The sequence below is a fragment of the Salvelinus sp. IW2-2015 genome, unplaced genomic scaffold, assembly GCF_002910315.2.
Source record: "Salvelinus sp. IW2-2015 unplaced genomic scaffold, ASM291031v2 Un_scaffold1526, whole genome shotgun sequence".
In the NCBI taxonomy this organism is placed as follows: Eukaryota; Metazoa; Chordata; class Actinopteri; order Salmoniformes; family Salmonidae; genus Salvelinus; species Salvelinus sp. IW2-2015.
In genome coordinates this window covers 244,691-254,387 of record NW_019942965.1, presented here as the reverse complement: position 1 = coordinate 254,387, position 9,697 = coordinate 244,691, and the positions used below count along the sequence as shown (strand labels likewise).

The following is a 9,697-nucleotide window of genomic DNA, read 5'->3' as shown; positions in this document are numbered from 1 at the left end:
TCTGAGAAATGAAGGCTATTCCATGCCAAGAAATGCCAAGAAACTGAAGATCTCGTACAACGCTGTGTACTACTCCCTTCACAGAACAGTGCAAACTGGCTCTAACCAGAATAGAAAGAGGAGTGGGAGGCCCCGGTGCACAACTAAGAAGAGGCAAGTACATTAGAGTGTCTAGTTTGAGAAACAGATGCCTCACAAGTCCTCAACTGGCAGCTTCATTAAATAGTTCCCGCAAAACACCAGTCTTAACGTCAACAGTGAAGAGGCGACTCCGGGATGCTGGCCTTTTAGGCGCCAGTTGATAACTGTATAACACATCTCTCTCACGCTCCCTTCTTCTCCTTCATCTTCTCTCTCTCTCTCTTCTTTGTGTCAGGTGGCCCGTGAGGCCCACTTCTCAGGCCAGAGTTACCTGGACTTGTCTCCAGACAGCATCCCTGGTCTCAGGAACAACTTCTACGCTGGGTTTGGCTTCCGCTCAGACCAGAAGAACGGACTCATGTTCTACCACCAGGTCAGGTACTATACTCTCCCTTCCTCTCTCCTCCTCTATCTCTCCTTCTTCTTAGAGAGAGATGGATATGCTAACTGTACCTTCACTGTGGTTACAGAATCGTGATTGATTGTAATATGTGGTTATAATGTGTGTTCTCTGGTCAGGATGGAGTGTGAGTATATGTGTGATGTAATGTGTGTTCTCTCTGGTCAGGATGAGTGTGATTATGTGTGATGTAAGTGTGATGTAATGTGTTTCTCCTGGTCGATGGAGTGGTAGGTGTTCCTGGATAAGGGTCATGTGGTAGTGAGGGCGGGGTAACAACGAGGTGAAGACTCAAAAGACCTACAACGATGACAACGATCATTATGTAACTCTGTACAGCAACAACAACAGGTAGGATTTACCATCTACCAACTATGTAACTCTGTTCAGCAACAAAGTAAGATGACTGGCAAATTCTGTTCAACATGCAGTCATGTTTTCTCCTTTGAATGGAAGAGCTGTGAAACATGAAACCCATCTGTGTGTTGTGTGTGTGTGTCTCTCTCTCTGTGTAGGTTGCGTGTCTATGTGGATGACGTCCTGGAGAAGAATGGGGATACGGGTGGTGGAGGGGGCAGCAGCCGGGTGGCACTGTCACCTGGAGGGGTCTACCTGGGAGGAACACCTGACAACAGCCTAACAACCTCACCGGCTGTCTCAGCAACCTGTTCATCAAGAGGTAAGAAGGGGTTAGGGACACCAGGACAAACCGAGCAGAGAAAAAGGGATCGTGGAGGGTTGCATTTATTTCAGTTTGAATGTTGTTGCTCCTACTACTGCTAGATTACAATGTTGCCTGCTCCTACTGCTGCTAGATTACAATGTTGCTGCTCCTACTGCTGCTAGATACAATGTTGCTGTCCTACTACTTAGAGTTACAATGTTGCTGCTCCTACTACTGCTAGTTACAATGTTGCTGCTCTAGATTACAATGTTGGCTGCTCCTACTGCTGCTAGATTACAATGTTGCTGCTAGATTACAATGTTGCTGCTCCTACTACTGCTAGATTACAATGTTCTGCTGCTAGATTACAATGTTGCTGCTCCTACTACTGCTAGATTACAATGTTGCTGCTCCTACTACTGCTAGATTAGAAGTTAATTTTCTTAGACTAGATGTGATATACCACTGTGTGTTGGACTTGGGCTATAACTGTTACTGTAGCCATGACAACGGGCTAACAGCCCTATAAATGACTGTACTCCACAGAGACAAGCCTTCTCAGATGGTGATGAATCTGATGAATGTTAACGAGAACATCAACGTTCCTCTAGACTGTCCCGCTGCCAATAAACCTCAACAGATCCTGGCCACACCACCACGACAAAAGCATGTTAAGGTAGCTGACCTCACGCTACAGATACACAATATATATTGTATTATAATAATACTTCTATAGCTGACACCATAGGTACACAATATATCATGTATTCTAATACTTCTTCTATATCTGACACCATTAAGATTCTGTATAATGTATTCTAACACTATTTCGATATCTGACACCATTAAGATAGTATCGGAATACATATACAGAATCTTAATGGTGTCAGATATCGAAATAGTGTTAGAATACATTATATACACTATTTCGATATCTGACACCATTAAGATAGTGTGTGTATATAATGTATTATAATACTTCAGCCTGACACCCTCTGATGTGCTGTGGGATGTTCCGTGTGTGTGTGTGTGTGTGTGTGTGTGTGTGTGTGTGTGTGTGTGTGTGTGTTGAACTACAAACCCCTGCGTTCATCTCACATTTCATTGTCTGCATATTCTCTGCTCTCAGATCCCGAATGAGCTACTTGATGTTAAGGCTGTGACGAGAGATTATAGACAGTATACCTGACAAGAAAATTACCATCATGGATCTTTAATCAGAATTAACTCCTATACAACAGAAGGAAAGACAAAACATGCTGTCATTATAAAGTGATTATTAAAAACTTCTTATGGCTGCAGGGGCAGTATTGAGTAGCTTGGATGAAAGGTGCACAGAGGTTCCCATAGTAAACTGCCTGCTCCTCAGTCCCAGTTGCTAATATATGCATATTATTATTCRTATTGGATAGAAAACACTCTGMAGTTTCTAAAACTGTTTGAATGATGTCTGTGAGTATAACRTAACTCATATGGCAGGCAAAAACCTGAGAAGAAATCCAAACAGGAAGTGGGAATTCTGAGGTTGGTCGATTTTCAACACAGCCCCTACAGAACACACAGTGGGATATGGATGAGTTTGCACTTCCTACTGGCATCCTCAAATGAATATGTCCACGTCGAGTGCTGTAGAACCTCGTCTGATGCCTCTACTGTGTAGTGGGGTCCAGAAGGAGACAGGAAATATTGCTCAGGTCTACCATGACCTGGCCATGCTCTGACACTCTGCGCGTTCACATGAGAGGGAGCTCTGTTCCATCGCACATCTGAAGTCAATGTAATTCTCCGGTTTGGAACGTTTACTGAAGATTTATGTTAAATAAGATTGATTTCTAATGTTCTAAAGATTGATTCAATACATCGTTTGACATGTTTACTATGACTGTTTCACGAACTTTTTGACATTTCGTCGAGCTTTTTAGTGAACGCAATTTCTCTGACTTTGGGATTTGTTTACCAAACACGCTAATCAAATAGAATCATGTTGGACATATAATGATGACCTTTACCAACACAACGAAATTTATTGGAAGTGGGAGTCCTGGGAGTGCATTCCGCACGAAGCATCAGAAAGGTAAGTGAAGATTTATAATGCTTTTTATGAGTTTTGTTGACTGCACAATTTGGGCGGTATACTGTATGGCTTCCTTTTGTGGCTGAACGCTGTTCTCAGATTATTGAATTATTGTTGCTTTTGCCGTAAACTTTTTGAAATCTGACACAGCGGTTGCATTAAGAACAAGTGTATCTTTAATTTATCATGTAAAACATGTATCTTTCATCAAAGTTTATGATGGTAGTTTTTTATGTTATTTGACGTGGCTCCTGCTCATTTCTCCGGATATTTTGGAGGCTATTTCTTGAACATGGCGCCAGTGTAAACTGAGGCTTTTGGATATAAATTATGAGCTTTATCCGACACAAAACATATATGTATTGTGTAACATGAAAGTCCTATGATTGTCATCTGATGAAGATCATCAAAGGTTTGTGATAAATTTTATCTCTATTTCTGCTTTTTGTGACTCCTGCTCTTTGGCTGGAAAAATTACTGTGTTTTTCTGTGATTTTGCGGTGACCTAACAATCGTTTGTGGTGCTTTCGCTGTAAAGCCTATTTGAAATCGACACTGTGGTGGGAATAACAACAAGATTACCTTTAAATGGTATAACAATACATGTATGTTTGAGGAATTTTAATCTTGTGGCTGAATGGAAGCAAATTCCTCGCAGCAATGTTCCAACATCTCGTGGAAAGGCCTTCCCAGAAGAGTGGAGGCTGTTATAGCAGCAAATGGGGGACCAACTCCATATTAATGCCCATGATTTTGGAATGAGATGTTGGACGAGTGTCCCATACTTTTTGTTGTTTGTAGTTAGTCCACAGTTAAAGTTTATTAGACAGTTCCAGTCCCCTGGCCCTGATGAACAGAGTACAAACTCTACAAAGCCCTAGTCTCTTTTAAAAGAAGTCTGATACATCTTTCAATTTAGCCACAAATAGAAACAAAACCAGCTAAAACCTTTCACAGGATATTCAGTGCGACTCCACAAGATAGACAGTTACACATACAGATTTACGATTACAATACAGTAGCTAGTGTAATTACTGTGCTTTAATCACACAACCAGATTACCTTCATTCCACATGTCACACTATTCCAACTCTCCAATGGGTCTGATGCTGTCAGTGAGACCTCTACACATGCCTAGGGTGTCCCAGCCAGTAAGATGTCCAGCCAGTAGGATGTCCAGTCAGTAGATGGTCCAGCCAGTAGGATTGTCCAGCCAGTAAGTTGTCCAGCCAGTAAATTGTCCCAGCCAGTAGGATGGTCCCAGCCAGGAGGATTGTCCCAGCCAGTAGACACCAACACAGGTTCCCAGCCAGTAGATGGTCCAGCCAGTAGGATGGCCAGCAGTAGGATGTCCCAGAGATGGAGTGCCAGCCATTAGGAACACCATGGTCCCAGCATGTAGGGATGTCCAGCCAGGTACGGATGGGTCGCAGTAGGACAACACACAGGGCCAGCCAGTAGGTGTCCCAGCCAGTAGGATGTCCCAGCCAGTAGGTGGCCCACAGTAGACACCAAGCCCAGTAGGTGTGTCCACATGTGGCCAGCAGTAGGATGGTCCAGCCAGTAGTTGGTCCCGCCAGTGAGGTCCACAGTAGGACACAACAGGCCCACGCAGGTGTCCCAGCCAGTAGCGGTGGTCCCAGCCAGTAGGTTGTCCAGCAGTGGATGGTCCCCAGTCAGTAAGGATGGTCCGTGAGCCAGTAGATGGTCGCCAGCCAGTAGGACAACACACAGGTTCCAGCCAGTAGGATGGTCCCAGCCAATAGGATGGTCCCAGCCAGTAGGATGGTCCCAGCCAGTAGGATGGTCCCAGCCAGTAGGATGCTCCCAGCCAGTTAGGTGTCCCCAGGATGGTCCGCGCCATTAGGACAACACACAGGCCCAGTCCAGTAGGATGGTCCCAGCCAGTAGGTGGTCCACAGCCAGTAGGACAACACCAGGGCCCAGCCAGTAGGATGGTTCCAGCCAGTAGGATGGTCCCGCAGTAGATGTCCAGTCAGTAGGATGGTCCCAGCAGTAGGACACACCACAGGGCCCAGCCAGTAGGATGGTCCCAAGCCAGTAGGATGGTCCCAGCCAGTAGGATTGGTCCAGCCAGTAGGATGTCCCAGCCTAGGATGTTCCCAGCCAGTTAGGACAACACACAGGGCCAGCCAGTAGGATGGTCCCAGCCAGTAGGATGGTCCCAGCCAGTAGGATGGTCCCAGCCAGTAGGATTGGTCCCAGCCAGTAGGATGGTCCCAGCCAGTTAGGATGGTCCCAGCCCAGTAGGATTGGTCCCAGCCAGTAGGACAACACACAGCAGCACTAAGACACACTGCAGCATTTCCATAGGGTCTCTTCCACCACTGAAAATGTACTGAATCAGAAGTTGTTTGAGTCAGATTGGGTCATGTGTTTTACTTGTACCATCCATTGTGAAAAAGAACAATAAAGAATGTTCCCTGAATGTTGCGCAACAATATCTTGGGCAGAGCTTGAAGGTTCTACATTACCATGTAATTGGCCTTCTATTTTTTTATTTAACCTGACAAGTCAGTTAAGAACAAGTTCTTATTTACAATGATGGTCTACCAGGGAACAGTGGGTTACTGCCTTGTTCAAGGGCAGAACGACAGATTTTACCTTGTCAGCTCGGGGAGTTGTTCCATCCCGCGCCGGCAAGCCAGGGTCCTAAACTCCAGGGCGAACTCCTTTTGCCCTCCTCGTCTCCTGCCTCAGATGGTAGAGGCCGTGAAAAAGGCGGTCAAGATTGCCCGGAAACGGTGGGTGAACTCCTCAAACTGGTCCAACGCCGCATCTCCCTCTCTCACACGACGTTGGCCCACTCCAGGGCTTTCCCGGTGAGCACGAGACGAGGGTGGGACACCTCTCACGGCCCGATGGAGCGGTTGGAACGGTGGCCAGATAGAGGTCTAATTGCAATAAGAACCCTGGCAGTTCGCGCCCCCCCCCCCGTCGTGTCGTCGTCGTACTCCTGGGGCAGGAGAGACGCATCCCACTGGGTTCCGGCGGGAAAGGGGCGTCTGGGAGAGACCCCGTTGTGCTGGTGGAGGCGCTGGGAAGAACTCCTGTCTCTCCAGCGGTCCTTGTCTGGACAACGCGAATCCATGGCGGCGCCAAGATGGTATAACATAACTGCATGCTCCTGGACGACTCCCTCCACACTCGCTGGCCGGGGTACGCTTCTCTCGTGCTGATGTGCTCACAAAACTCCTAAAACCAAAATAATAAAGTGGTACAAAACCCGTCGCACCCAGAACATAACTTGCACATAACATACAATCAAACAATCACGACAAGGAACATGAGTGGAAACAGAGGGTTAAATACACAACATGTAATTGATGGATTGGAACCAGGTGTGAAGGAAGACAAGACAAAACCAATGGAAAATGAAAAATGGATCAGCGATGCTAGAAAGGCGGTGACGTCGACCGCCGAACACCGCCCGAACAAGGAGAGGGACCGACTTCGCGGAAGTCGTGACATGCTGTATGAACCACTTGCTCACCTCCGTACCTTCAGCTCTGATCAGGCCCTACACCCAAACAAGGACTGCGTTCATCCACCTCTGGCCTGCTCGCCTCCCTACCTCTGAGGAAGCACAGCTCCCGCTCAGCCCAGTCAAAACTGTTCGCTGCTCTGGCACCCCACATGGTGGAACAAAACTCCCCCACGGACGCCAGGCAGCGGATCAATCAACCACCTTCCGGAACACCTGAAACACCACCTCTTAAGGAATACCTAGGATAGGATAAAGTAATCACTTCTAACCCCCCCCTTAAAGGAGTTTAGATGCACTATTGTAAAGTGGTTGTTCCATGGAATTCATAAGGTGAATGCACCAACTTGGTAAGTCGCTCTGGATAAAGCGTCTGCTAAATGACTTAAAGTAAATGTAAATGTACCCTTGCTTACCCTTCCAGGATGAAGTTTCATATCTCCTCCCTCCCTTACTCCCCCTCACTCCCTTGTCTCCTCCTCCTCCTTCCTCTCCTCGCTCCCCTCTCTTTCTCTCCTCCCTCCCTCCCTCATCCTCCCCCCTCCCTCTACAGGGTAAACACAGGAAGCCTGCGGGTGGTGCTGGGTTCAAGGGGGGGAGTCGCAGTGCCAGGGAGTCCTGCCAGGGGGACCTAGCCAATCAGGAGGTTGGAGCTCTGCACTTCAGTGGCTSCTCCCACAGCCACCAGCGCTACGACAGGCTACCAGAGGCCTTCAGCAGGACGTCAGTACCCCATAACAACTAATAGTAGTACTGGCTAAACAACCTCCACAGGGCTCTGTTTCAATAAAGATGCCTTTTTGGTGTCAATTTAAGATAATCCTTTAAAAAAGATATATGTTTTCCACCGTTGTTCCATGTCCTGTATATGAGTGTAACCTATATGGCCGTTCTCTCTGCCCCACAGGCCTCACATCTCCATGGGTCTACGTGTGAACTCCTCAGAAGGCCTGGTGTTCTGTGTGTCTGGATCAGGAGAGCGTAGCACCTCTGTGATGACCCTGTCTGTCTCCGACGGACGCCTGCTGCTCCTCGTCGACGGAGGGAAGAGGAAGACTAGCATCCGCTCGCGCAGGAAGTACAACGACGGACAGTGGCACACGGTGAGCGTGTGTGTGTGTGGTATATCCAATAACATGCTATCTTACCACCATCCTCAGTAACACGCCAAGAACACTGTAACAGTGTTTATTTATATCGAAATCGCTCGTCTTTTTTGTCTGAACTCAGTAAATATCACTGAAGGCACGTGAATCTGGTCTCACGTTGAGACTGTAGTCTCATTGTCTTCCGTGCTGATTGAGATTTAGATCAGGATTGTGGTTCGTGTGTGTCTGACTTGTGTATGTGACTTGTGTGTCTGTGTTTGTTCTACATCCTGGCACCGCCACTAACAGACCAGTGTAATAGCAACATATTTTTTTGTCTGCTTGTTTTTTTCCCCCCACCAGGTGTTTGTGAAGAGGGAGGGAGAGAAGGCCAGTTTGATTGTTGATGGGATCAATGCCCAGTCCAAGAGGGTCTCAGGAGGGGAGAAAAAACCCCTCAGTTCCCCTCTCTACATCGGAGGAGTTCCCTCAGCAGTCGCCAGCTCACGTCTCACGGTACTACAGCCTTGCGTCACATTCACAGTAGAGACACGAGGAATCAGACTTTAGAACCACAGTTTATCTCGATACATTTTTCTGCAATTCCATTGTTTTCATCCTATCCCCTCTCCTCCTTCCCTATTGGAGGAGAAGGTCTGTTACATTGTGAGGAGGAGGCGAGGAGAAAGGATTTGAGGAATCNGTTACATTGTGAGGAGGAGGCGAGGAGAAAGGATTTGAGGAATCGAGGAAAGATTAATTGAAAAATAGCTATTATATCAACATTGTGCTTCCTCCAGTCAGTGGTAAAATACCGGAGCCCCCTGTATATAAGCCTCATTATTGTTATTCTTATTGTGTTACTTTTTATTTTAGTCTACTTGGTAAATATTTTCTTCTTCTTGAACTGCACTGTTGGTTAAGGGCTTGTAAGTAAAGCATTTCACGGTAAAGTCTACACTTGTTGTATTCGGCGCATGTGACGAATAACATTTGATTTGTCTTAATCATGAGGGGGGGGGTGTACCACAGGTGCCTACAGTACAGAGAAATATATTCCTTTTTGAAACTGTTTTACAGTGTACTGCCCATCTCTTTCACTACATAGGTGCCAGGTCCTGGAGGGTTTGTGGGCTGTGTGAGGGACCTGGAGCTGAATGAGGAGAGCATAGCCAGTCCCTCCACAAGCCTGGGGGTTGTACCTTGCTTCCAGACCAATCTGCAGCCTGGGGCATACTTCTCCTCCCAGGGAGGACACATGGCTATAGGTATAGTATTCCTCTCCTCTGGATCCAGAGGCCCTGGATTTGGAAAAGGATCTAGGAGAGACTATTATGAAACAGGGCAGAGCACAACAAAAGGAATATGACCCATGTAAAGTTACTAATATTTTAACAGTCTGAAGCACACCGACTAATCTCTCCATGTCTCTGTGTCTAGATGAGGGCCTGGTGTTAGGGCGGGACCTTGAGGTCCAGCTGGAGGTACGGCTGGTGTCGGACTCTGGTCTCCTGCTGCATGCTGGGTCTAGGCAACAGCTCAGTCTCTACCTCAACCAGGGAAAGGTACGATTAACTCAGTGTTTGTTTTTTGTTGGACTACCTAGACAGTTTTCTTCTGTTTCAAACGAAATCATATGTACAATGAAAGAGTGTGTATAATGACTGTATACTGTGGTGTCCTCTACAGGTGACAGTCACAGTGAACAGTGGTCACGGAGAATTCTCCACCTCTTTCACACCAGAGGAATCCCTGTGTGACGGACACTGGCACAGTATCACAGGTGAGTTGTAGCTTACAGATACAGGTGAGTTGTAGCTTACAG

The 9,697-nt window shown here is 46.9% G+C and overlaps 1 pseudogene; it reads left to right on the top strand.

The window, feature by feature from the left end:
- The window catches only part of LOC112071131 (laminin subunit alpha-5-like), a 95,750-nt pseudogene that overhangs the window by 83,241 nt on the left and 2,812 nt on the right, over positions 1-9,697 (top strand).